Source organism: Salmo salar, chromosome ssa15, assembly GCF_905237065.1.
Source record: "Salmo salar chromosome ssa15, Ssal_v3.1, whole genome shotgun sequence".
Lineage (NCBI taxonomy): Eukaryota > Metazoa > Chordata > Actinopteri > Salmoniformes > Salmonidae > Salmo > Salmo salar.
The window spans coordinates 5,485,640-5,497,817 of NC_059456.1; positions in this window are offsets into that span (position 1 = coordinate 5,485,640).

A 12,178-nucleotide genomic window follows, 5' to 3' on the forward strand; every position below is an offset into this window, starting at 1 on the left:
GATGGGCAGAGCCAAGCACGAGCTAGCGACATCCTATTGGTTCAATCTAGCATACATCTGCATATTTCCGTTACGGAACACCTCTTCTGTGAAGTGTGACGTGTGCAATAAATCAATTCGTTTTTGAACTCCTCCTAAACAAACTTTTGCAAAGGGTAAAGTCTACAAAACTTTGTCCAGTCTTATCATAACATATTCTAGTTTTGGGAACAGAAAACTGTATTGAGATCAAATGTTTCATTGATGAGAAAATGTGCAGAATGTTGGCCAAAATACATTTCCTTCCATTTTCTCCCACTGCCAGCCGTTGGGCTTCCTCTCACTACCATATTTGGTAGTGAGTGAAAACGCCAAACGGATGCTTCACATTTATACATCTGGTGAAATATCTGTCTTCGTTCTATCTGTTGCATAGCCTTCTTGAACAGGGGGAGTGGGAGAGCACACACGCTCAGCCTCCGTTGCTATGGCAACACTCCAGATGCACAAAAGTTTGCAGTTGGCGAGGTGTTTTAGCATGGGGACACCCCGGGTGTTTTAGCATGGGGACACCCCCGGGTGTTTTTAGCATGGGGACACCCCCGGGTGTTTTTAGCATGGGGACACCCACGGGTGTTTTAGCATGTGGACACCCCCGGGTGTTTTAGCATGGGGACACCCCCGGGAAAATACGTCATCGACGTGGGCATGAAAGGCATTTAGCCCGTCTGGTAGGCTCGCGTCACTGGGCAGCTCACAGAATGGGTTTCCTTTGTAGTCCTTAATAGTGATAAGCTGAGCTGAGTGATAAACTGAGCTTCACTGTGCATGTAGAGAACTTGATAAGGAAGCTCAAGCTGAAAATAGGTTTTCTTCTCAGCCAAGGGAGTGGGCTCACTCACAATTTTGCCTAAGAACACAGCCATGAATATAGAATGGTACCAACACATCCTCCGAGAGCAACTTCTCCCAACCATCCAGGGACAGTTTGGTGACAAACAATGCCTTTTCCAGCATGATGGATCACCTTGCCATAAGGCCAAAGTGATAACTAAGTGGCTCGGGGAACAAAACATCGATATTTTGGGTCCATGTCCAGGAAACTCCCCAGACCTTAATCCCATTGTGAACTTGTGGTCAATCCTGAAGAGGCGGGTGGACAAACAAAAACCCACAAATTCTGACAAACTCCAAGCATTAATTATGCAAGAATGGGCTGCCATCAGTCAGGATGTGGCCCAGAAGTTAATTGACAGCATGCCAGGGCGGATTGCAGAGGTCTTGAAAAAGAAGGGTCAACACTGCAAATATTGACTCTTTGCATCAACTTCATGTAATTGTCACTAAAAGCCTTTGACACTTATGAAATGCTTGTAATTATACTTCAGTATTCCATAGTAACATCTGACAAAAATATCTAAAAACACTGAAGCAGCAAACTTTGTGAAAATTAATATTTGTGTCATTCTCAAATCTTTTGGCCACGACTGTATATTCTTCGCATTGGACTCATTAAAGAAAAAATCTTTGCCAAGTTCGAGGTGAGTAATCACTGTTCTGATATCCAGAAGCTCTTTTCGGTCATAAGAGACGGTAACATCAACTTTATGTACAAAATAAGTTACAAACAATGCGAAAAAAACACACAAAATAGCACAGTTGGTTAGGAGCCCGTAAAATAGCAGCCATTCCCTCCGGTGCCATTTTTCACTCCCAACACATTCACTCGCAACACACCATGGGCCAGAAAAAGTTGAATACATCGGCCAAGCTGTCAATCCAGCATGACTTCTGCCGCGTTCAAAACAACTGTGTCACGATTGTCGTAAGGAGTGGACCAAAACGCCGCGGGAAAATGTATACTCATCATCTTTTTTTATTTGAAGAAGGAAAAACAAAATAAACACGTATACAAAAACAAACGACTCCAAACAATCCCGTCAGGTGCAACAAACACTAAACCAGGAAATAACTACCCACAAACCCCCATAGAACAAACCCCCCTATAAATAGGACCTTCAATCAGAGGCAACGAGAAGCAGCTGCCTCCAATTGAAGGTCAACCCAATAAACACCACATAGAAATAGACCAAGTAGAAATAACATAGAAATACACTAACATAGAACATAACCCAAACAACCCCGAAACACCCTAAACAAACACCCCCTGCCACGCCCTGACCAAACTACAATAACAAACAGCCCCTTTACTGGTCAGGACGTGACAGTACCCCCCCCAAAGGTGCATACCCCGGATGCACCTTAAACAAAAAAAAAATTAAAAAAAAATAAACCCCAACACAAAAAGAATCCCCTAACTAAAGGGAGGGAAGGGAGGGTGGCCACCGTCACCGACGGTTCTTATGCTACACCCCCCCCCTCCCCAACCTCCTACTACGGAGGTGGCTCAGGCTCTGACCTTACTCCCCAACCTAATCTGTCCACCCCCGCTAACTGCTTATTATTATTTACCCCTCCCGAAGTCTCTGGACTAAGGCGCATCGCTGAAGACCTCGGGCTGGAGGGCGACTCTGGGAGCTCCGGACTGGAGGGCGACTCTGGGAGCTCCGGACTGGAGGGCGACTCTGGGAGCTCCGGACTGGAGGGCGACTCTGGGAGCTCCGGACTGGAGGGCGACTCTGGGAGCTCCGGACTGGAGGCCGACTCTGGGAGCTCCGGACTGTGGGCCGTCTCTGCTGGCTCCGGACTGTGGGCCGTCTCTGCAGGCTCCGGACTGTGGGCCGTCTCTGCAGGCTCCGGACTGTGGGCCGTCTCTGCTGGCTCCGGACTGTGGGCCGTCTCTGCTGGCTCCGGACTGTGGGCCGTCTCTGCAGGCTCCGGACTGTGGACCGTCTCTGCTGGCTCCGGACTGTGGGCCGTCTCTGCTGGCTCCGGACTGTGGGCCGTCTCTGCTGGCTCCGGACTGTGGGCCGTCTCTGCTGGCTCCGGACTGTGGGCCGTCTCTGCTGGCTCCGGACTGTGGGCCGTCTCTGCTGGCTCCGGACTGTGGGCCGTCTCTGCTGGCTCCGGACTGTGGGCCGTCTCTGCAGGCTCTGGACTGTGGGCCGTCTCTAGACGGGGCACTGTCGCTGGAAGCTCTCGACGGGGAACTGTCGCCGGAAGCTCTGGACGGGGAACTGTCGTCAGAAATTCTGAACGGGGACTGCACGCTGAAGGCCTGATGCGTGGGGCTGGCTTTGGAGGCGCCAGACTAGGGACACGCACCACAGGGCTAGTGCGAGGAGCAGGAGCAGGACGAACTGGACTGGGCTGGCGCACTGGAGGCCTAGTGCGTGGGGCTGGTCCTGGAGGTACCAGACTGGAGACACGCACCCCAAGGCTAGTGCGAGGAGCGGGAACAGGACGTACTGGACTGGGCTGATGCACTGGAGGCCTGGTGCGTGGTGCTGGCTTTGGAGGCGCCAGACTGGAAACACCCACCTTAAGGCTAGTGTGAGGAGCGGGAACTGGATACACTGGGTCATGAGTAGGCACCGGCGGTCTGGAGCGCACCGCCTGCACAACCCGTCCTGGCTGGATGGTAACAGTAGCCCTGCATGAGCGGAGTGCTGGCACAGGGCGAACTGGGCTGTGCAGAGGCCTGATGGCTGCCGTGCGTAGAGCAGGCGTAGGGTAGCCTGGGCCTAGGAGGCGCACTGGTGGCCAGATGTGCTGTGCAGGCATACTCCTACCCGGCTGGATGCCCACTCTAGCACGGCACATGCGAGGGGCTGGGATCGCTCGCACCGGACTGTGCGTGTGCATGGGCGAGATCGTGCACACTTCCGCATACACCGGTGCTCTCATGATCCGTTGCTCCCCATAATAAGCACGGGGAGTTGGCTTAGGTCTATTCACCTGACCTAGCCACTCTCCCCGTGTGCCCCCCCCAATTTTTTTTTATTGGGGCTGCCTCTCGCACTTGCCAATCGGCGCGTATAACGCCACGTAATGGCGCCTTTCCGCCTTGGCTGCCTCCAGCTCCTCCTTAGGGCGCTGGTACTTCCCAGCCTTGTGCCATCGTCCTGCCCTGTCCAGGGTCTCCTCCCATGTCCATGAATCCTTATATTCCTCCTGCTGCTCCTTCCTCCGCTGCTTGGTCCGTTTGTGGTGGGTAGTTCTGTCACGATTGTCGTAAGGAGTGGACCAAAACGCAGCGGGAAAATGTATACTCATCATCTTTTTTTATTTGAAGAAGGAAAAACAAAATAAACATGTATACAAAAACAAACAACTCCAAACAGTCCCGTCAGGTGCAACAAACACTAAACCAGGAAATAACTACCCACAAACCCCCATAGAACAAATACCCCTATAAATAGGACCTTCAATCAGAGGCAACGAGAAGCAGCTGCCTCCAATTGAAGGTCAACCCAATAAACACCACATAGAAATAGACCAACTAGAAATAACATAGAAATACACTAACATAGAACATAACCCAAACAACCCCGAAACACCCTAAACAAACACCCCCTGCCACGCCCTGACCAAACTACAATAACAAACAGCCCCTTTACTGGTCAGGACGTGACAAACTGGAAACATGTAACTGGGAAATCTCAGACTTCAGTGAGTTCAAAACAACTGGGACCTCAAAAAAAAACTAGCTCCCACTGGGAAAATACAAAGCAATACTAAATGCATTTTATGTAGTAAGCTGTTAGTAGCCCATGTGCCTCACCCTAATAATTTGGTCACTTTCCCCCTCATACCTTAGTTTAAAGAAATGTAATCATCGAATATTGTAAGAGCTTTTATTGTCTGCTTATATGCCCCCTTTATTTTTCCTACAGTTCTGACTTGGTGTACAGGAAGAATTCTGCAAGAACGGCCCATGTTCTCAATTCTGTCGCTGTACATTTCAAAAGTGCTGAACAAATAGTTATATTGACTATGTCTGTCCTAGCTCACTCATTAATGTCTCCTAGCTCTCTCATTAATGTCATAATCGAAATTACGGATTGCCTCTTATCCGCTCTTTGTTCCCTTATGCCATAGTTTGTACATCTCAATTGTCAGTAGAAACCACATTTGTTTAAGTAAGTCAGCCATACCAGCTATGTTTTTTAAAAAGGCTGTAAATGAGGCTGAATTAACTGTTTCGCTGCCAGACAAGGCTCCTCTGACAGCCAGGTGTAACGGTGGTAAGGAGTCACTCCATGGTGCTGAAAAGAAAGCTCTGCTGTTAGGACAGCTTTATGTAAGCTCTAACAGTTTGTGGGCACCGTTTGTCACCTTTATTGGGCAATTAATGTATTGTTTAGTGTTGTGGAGTGGCTTTGCTGGAATTTATACCAGAATAAATAAATAAAATAGTTTGCCCAAACAAGATTTACATGCTAAAATCGCCACTGCCAATCGCTATCTGTTAATGACTCCCCCCCAGTCAATGGAAGACCAATCGCCATCTGTTAATGACTCCCCCCAGTCAATGGAAGACCAATAGCCATATGGGAAACTCCCCTGGTAGTGGGTCTTGACACCATTGGGGCGGCAGGTAGTCTAGTGGTTAGAGTGTTGGACTAGTAACTGAAAGGTTGCTGGATGGAATCCCTGAGCTGACAAGGTTCAAATCTGTCGTTCTGCCCCTGAACAAGGCAGTTAACCCACTGTTCCCCAGTATGCTGTCATTGTAAATAAGAATTTGTTCTGAACTGACTTGCGTAGTTAAATAACGTTTTTAAATCATTTTTTATTTTTCTATTTTAACCATTTTCCTCAGCCTAACGACCTGGTCTCTTTATGTGTGTCTACTTCCTGAATCATCAAACATCACAACATTTATCAGTGATGTCCTGCGTGCCATTCGACACTTGCAGGCAAACAGCCAGGCAAACAGCCAGGCAACCACCAGGCAAATTCTTATACCTGCATCATAAACTTTACTTTATTATTAGACAGAAACATTTGTTCAGCATATCAGAACACCGACCACATAATTTGCAACACTTTCCCAATACCACAAAAGTCAAAGCTCTCAAACACGCGCACACACACTTGCTGCTTTTTGTTCTATGTTGCTCTGCGTGTGCTCACTGCTCATTGATTGTCTGTATTGTAATTGTTTTTAATAACCTGCCCAGGGACTGCGGTTGAAAATTAGCCGGCTGGCTAAAACCGTCACTTTTACTGAAACGTTGATTAATGTGCACTGTCCCTGTAAAAAGAAATAAACTCAAACTCAAACACACCACACACACACACACACACATCACACACATCACACACACGCATCACACACACACCAACGCATAACCACTGGATAGGCCTTTGGTGTTTGCTGGGTTTGATTTGATTATAGGAATGTTGACATGTGCTGAAGGGGGGAAGGTGTGTGTGTGTTTGTGGTGAGGGGGGGGGGGGGTTCCTCACCTGGCCCCTGACCCCTGTGATGTCACCATTCAAAAACACACACAACAGGGATGGAATTGAGAAAGGCAGGGCGCAGAATGTAGGTTTTTCCAAATAGGCACAGTAGGAAACTTTCTATCTACTCTCCTCTGAGCAATAACACTTCCCCACTAGATGAAAGTCAAAACTGTCTATATCCTTAAAATGTATGAAAACAACATTTTGCTTTTTGATCTTAGTTTAAGGTTATATATATATATATATATTGAAATGTTCATAGGTGTAAATAAAAACAAGACGCTTGCTGTCAGAAATAATGGGCTTCCTCCTTTGAAAAACTACTTTCGGAGTCAGCTTGTATGGCCAAAGAGTGGCTTTAGCCATTCTTCAAGAAAACGAATGATTTTCTCGCTGATGAACACTCAGAACAGTGAACAGCGGGCAGTTCAGCACAAGTGCCGCTGACAAGTCTAGCAGTTAGTACCAAACTGCGGGAGAGAAAATGCGTCTCCAAGGCAACTGAATTAGGAAGTATTTCAGCGGGTGAAATAAATGGTAGACTAAATAGGCCTATAAATGTAATCAGTAACTGATGCCGCCACTGAGGAGGAGGAGGAGGAGACTAAGAAGAAGAAGAAGAAGGATGATGACGATAGCGGTGAAGGATGATAAAGACAAAGGTGATGATAATAATAAAACATACATTTAGATCAAATACATGCCTGCTGAAAACATCCATTCTCTCTCTGTAATGACATTAATAGAAAGCATCTGTTGTCTCTCCTGTCACATCAAGGACAGACTGAGGCTGAGGCTCAGGGTGTGAGGAAAAGAGGCATATGGGAGTGGGATGCAGTTCTAAAATCAACCCCCTCTCTTCCGCGGTTCAGTCATGTTGATTCATAAGGAAATTGCCAGGCGAGCAACGGAGGGCTTTCTGGGTTGATCACATTCTGATGGCCAATCAGGACCACTTTATCTTTGTGTAATTTTACAACAAAGATGGCAAGAACAAAAATGGTAGCCTATAGTCTAGTAGGCCTAGGCAATGATAGTCTAATAGAAATAGCATATTAATAATGATAATAACCTCATAATAACATGCATAATTGATTGGTCAACATGTTATTGCTTAGTAATAACACGAATATATCGTCTGTTTTGTTTTCAATCCCAAACCATTCGATTTTCATTTTTACTAGTCGAAGTTTTATCATTTAGCTGAAAAGCTGAAATAATATATTTTTGGATCAGGTAATTCGCCTGGAACAGAGTGAGATTATTTTGGGGCTACAACAAAACATACAGGAGTGAACGAAAGATAATTATTATTGCAGAGCATTTTCGATTGTCTCTAAATATCCCCTGCTGATCAAATCAAGTGTTATTAGTCACATGCTCCGAATACAACAGGTGTAGACCTTACAGTGAAATGCTTACTTACAAGCCCTTAAAACCTCTTACATCTAGATGTTCTGCTAGCGGAACACCGCTCCAATATCCAATGATTGGGCGTGGCGCGAATTACAAATTCCTCAAAAATCCAAAAACTTCCATTTTTCAAACATATGACTATTTTACACCATTTGAAAGATAAGACTCTCCTTTATCTAACCACACTGTCCGATTTCAAAAATGCTTTACAACGACAGCAAAACATTAGATTATGTCAGCAGAGTAGCCAGCCAGAAATAATCAGACACCCATTTTTCAAGCTAGCATATAATGTCACAAAAACCAAAACCACAGCTAAATGCAGCACTAACCTTTGATGATCTTCATCAGATGACACTCCTAGGACATTATGTTATACAATACATGCATGTTTTGTTCAATCAAGGTCATATTTATATCAAAAACCAGCTTTTTACATTAGCATGTGACGTTCAGAACTAGCATACCCACCAAAACTTCCGGTGAATTTACTAAATTACTCACTGTCACGTTCTGACCAGTATGAGGGTTATTTTGTTAGTGTAGGCTGGTCAGGACGTGGCAGAGGGTATTTGGTTTATGTGGTTCGGGGTGTGTGTATTATGTAGAGGGTAGTTGATTTATGTATTCCGGGGTTTTTTGGTCACTGCTCTATGTTAGTCTATTTCTATGTTCTTTCTAGTTAGTCTGTTTCTATGTTTAGTTAATTGGGGTGTGGACTCTCAATTGAAGGCAGGTGTTGTCTAGTTGCCTTTGATTGAGAGTCCTATATATTAGGGTGTGTTTGTGTTTGTAATTTGTGGGAGGTTGTCACTTGAATTGCTGTTGTTTGCCTTCAAGTCTGTATTCGTCGTCCATCGTTTTGTTTTGTTTGTATAAGTGTTTTCATTAAAAAGTTAATTATGAGCACTCAACCCGCTGTGCCTTGGTCCATTCCTGACAACCGTCGTTACACTCACGATAAACGTTCACAAAAAACATAACAATTATTTTAAGAATTATAGATACAGAACTCCTTTATGCAATCGCGGTGTCCGATTTTAAAATCGCTTTTCGGTGAAAGCACATTTTGCAATATTCTGAGTAGATAGCCCGGCCATCACAGGCTAGCTATTTTGACACTCACCAAACTCAGATTTACTATAAGAAAAATTGGATTACCTTTGCTGTTCTTCGTCAGAATGCACTCCCAGGACTTCTACTTCCACACCAATGTTGTTTTTGTTCCAAATAATCCATAGTTATATCCAAATAGCGGCGTTTTGTTCTTGCGTTCAAGACACTATCCGAAGGGTGATGCGCCGGCGCGTATCGTGACAAAAAAAATTCTAAATATTCCATTACCGTACTTCGAAGCATGTCAAACGCTGTTTAAAATCAAACGCTGTTTAAATTTTATGCGATTTTTCTCGTAAAATAGCGATAATATTCCGACCGGGAGACGTCGTTTTCGTTCAAAGACTGAAAATGTAAAATGGACTCTTCACGTGCACACGCGCACCCGTTTCATTGTTCTCAGATCGACCACTATCCAAATGCGCTACTGTTTTTCAGCCAGGGACTGCAGAGTCATCATTCCCCGTTCTGGCGCCTTCTGAGAGCCTATGGGAGCCTTAGAAAATGTCACGTTACAGCAGAGATCCTCTGTTTTCGATAAAGAGGTTATAGAAGGCCAAGAAATGGTCAGAGAGGGCACTTCCTGTTTAGAATCTTCTCAGGTTTTGGCCTGCCATATGAGTTCTGTTATACTCACAGACACCATTCAAACAGTTTTAGAAACTTTAGGGTGTTTTCTATCCAAATCAAACAATTATATGCATATTTCTGGGCAGGAGTAATAACCAGATTAAATCGGGTACGTTTTTTATCCGGCAGTGAAAATACTGCCCCCTATCCTAAACAGGTTTTAACCAACAACACATTTTTAATAAATAAATAAATAGACAAGTAAACAATAAGAAAGAAAAATAACAAATAATTCAAGAGCAGCAGTAAAATAACAATAGCGAGGCCTGTACAGAGTCAATGTGCGGGGGCACCGGTTAGTCGAGGTAATTGAGTTAATATGTACATGTAGGTAGAGGTAAAGTGACTATGCAGAGATAATAAACAGAGAGTATCAGCGGCGTAGGGGGGGGCAATGCAAATAGTCTGGGTAGCCATTTGATTTGCTGTTCAGGAGTCTTATGGATTGGTGGTAGAAGCTGTTAAGAAGCCTTTTGCACCTAGACTTGGCTCTCCGGTACCGCTTGCCGTGCGGTAGCAGAGAGAACAGTCGATGACTAGGGTGGCTGGAGTCTTTGACAATTTTTAGTGCCTTCCTAGCCTTCCTGGTATAGAGGTCCTGGATGGCAGGAAGCTTGGCCCCAGTGATGTACTGGGCCATTCGCACTACCCTCTGTAGTGGCTTGCGGTCAGAGGCTGAGCAGTTGTCATACCAGACAGTGATGCAACCAGTCAGGATGCTCTCCATGGTGCAGCTGTAGAACCTTTTGATGATCTGGGGACCCATGCCAAATCTTTTCAGTCTCCTGAGAGGGAATAGGTATTGTCGTGCCCTCTTCACAACTGTCTTGGTATACTTGGACCATGATAGTTTGTTGGTGATGTGTTGTTACCTACCCTTACCACCTGGGGGCGGCCCGTCAGGAAGTCCAGGTTCAAGTTGCAGAGGGAGGTGTTTAGTCCCAGGGTCCTTAGCTTAGTGATGAGCTTTGAGGGCAGTATGGTGTTGAATGCTGAGCTGTAGTCAATGAATAGCATTCTCACATAGGTGTTCCTTTTGTCCAGGTGGGAAAGGGCAGTGTGGAGTGCAATAGAGATTGCATCATTTGTGGATCTGTTGGGGCAGTATGCCAATTGGAGTGGGTCTAGGGTTTCTGGGATGATGGTGTTTATGTGAGCCATGACCAGCCTTTCAAATCACTTCATGGCTACAGACGTGAGTGCACCAAGTCGGTAGTCATTTAGGCAGGTTGCCTTAGTGTTCTTGGGCACAGGGACTATGCTGGTTTGATGCAGTTAATTACAGTTTATGGCTGAGACCGATAGTTTGAAATCAATTAGACTATATTTAAAAAAAAAAAATGTGTCAATTAAGAACACATTCTTATTTACAATGACGGCGTACCAAAAGGCAAAAGGCCTCCTGCAGGGACGGGGGCTGGGATTAGAAATAAAATAAAAATATAGGACAAAACAGACATCAAGACAATAGAGACACCACAACACTACATACAGAGAGACATGAGACAACAACATAGCAAGGCAGCAACACATGAAAACACAGCATGTTAGCATCACAACATGACAACAACATGATAGCAACACACGGCAGCAGCACAACATGGTGGCAGCACAAAACATGGTAGGAAGCGTATTGGGCACAGACAACAGCACAAAGGCAAGAAGGTAGAGACAACAATACATGTATTATTTATTTATTTAACCTTTATTTAACTAGGCAAGTCAGTTAAGAACAAATTCTTATTTACAATGAGGCATACCAAAAGGCAAAAAGGCCTCCTGCAGGAATGGGGGCTGGGAGTAAAAATAAAATATATATAAATATAGGACAAAACACACATCACGACAAGAGGGACAACACTACACTACATAAAGAGAGACCTAAGACAACAACATAGCAAGGCAGCAACACATGACAACACAGCATGGTAGCAACACAACATGACAACAACATGCTAGCAACAATACATCACGCAAAGCAGTCACAACTGTCAGTAAGAGTGTCCATGATTGAGTCTTTAAATTAAGAGATGGAGATAAAACTATAACTGCGCCAAGACCATTAAAACGTTGGGTGCGTTCTCGTCTGAGTGTAACAGAGCGCAGAATAACTGATGAATTTACCAACGCTCAACACCAGTTAAATTGTATAGTGACTTATTTTTCTACTGTATTATTGACTGTATGTTTGTTTTACTCCATGTGTAACTCTGTTGTTGTATGTGTTAAACTGCTTTGCTTTATCTTGGCCAGGTCGCAATTGTAAATGAGAACTTGTTCTCAACTTGCCTACCTGGTTAAATAAAGGTGAAATAAAAAAAAAAATGAATAAAAAATATGGCCGTTGTCAGTAAACGTCGGCAAAAAAAAGCGTTAAATTGTTGTCAGCGGGACAGTTCCAGTCACCAACGCTCTAGATAACATGAAAACAGCCTAACGAGCTCTGCTGGCAGGTGTAAAATGGTCAGAGTGAGGTGCTCTCTTATTTGTGTCTGGAAGTATCTAGCCACCCTTAGCCAGTTAGCTTGGGTGCCTGACTACTGTTGTGGGGTCAGAACAGTCAGTGTGCGCTCTGAACGCTCCAAGAGCGTAACGCTCTGAATTTACGAACACACCCTTCGCTGCGTTTGGCTCTGTTGCCTCTTTAGGTCACTGTGGCAGTTCA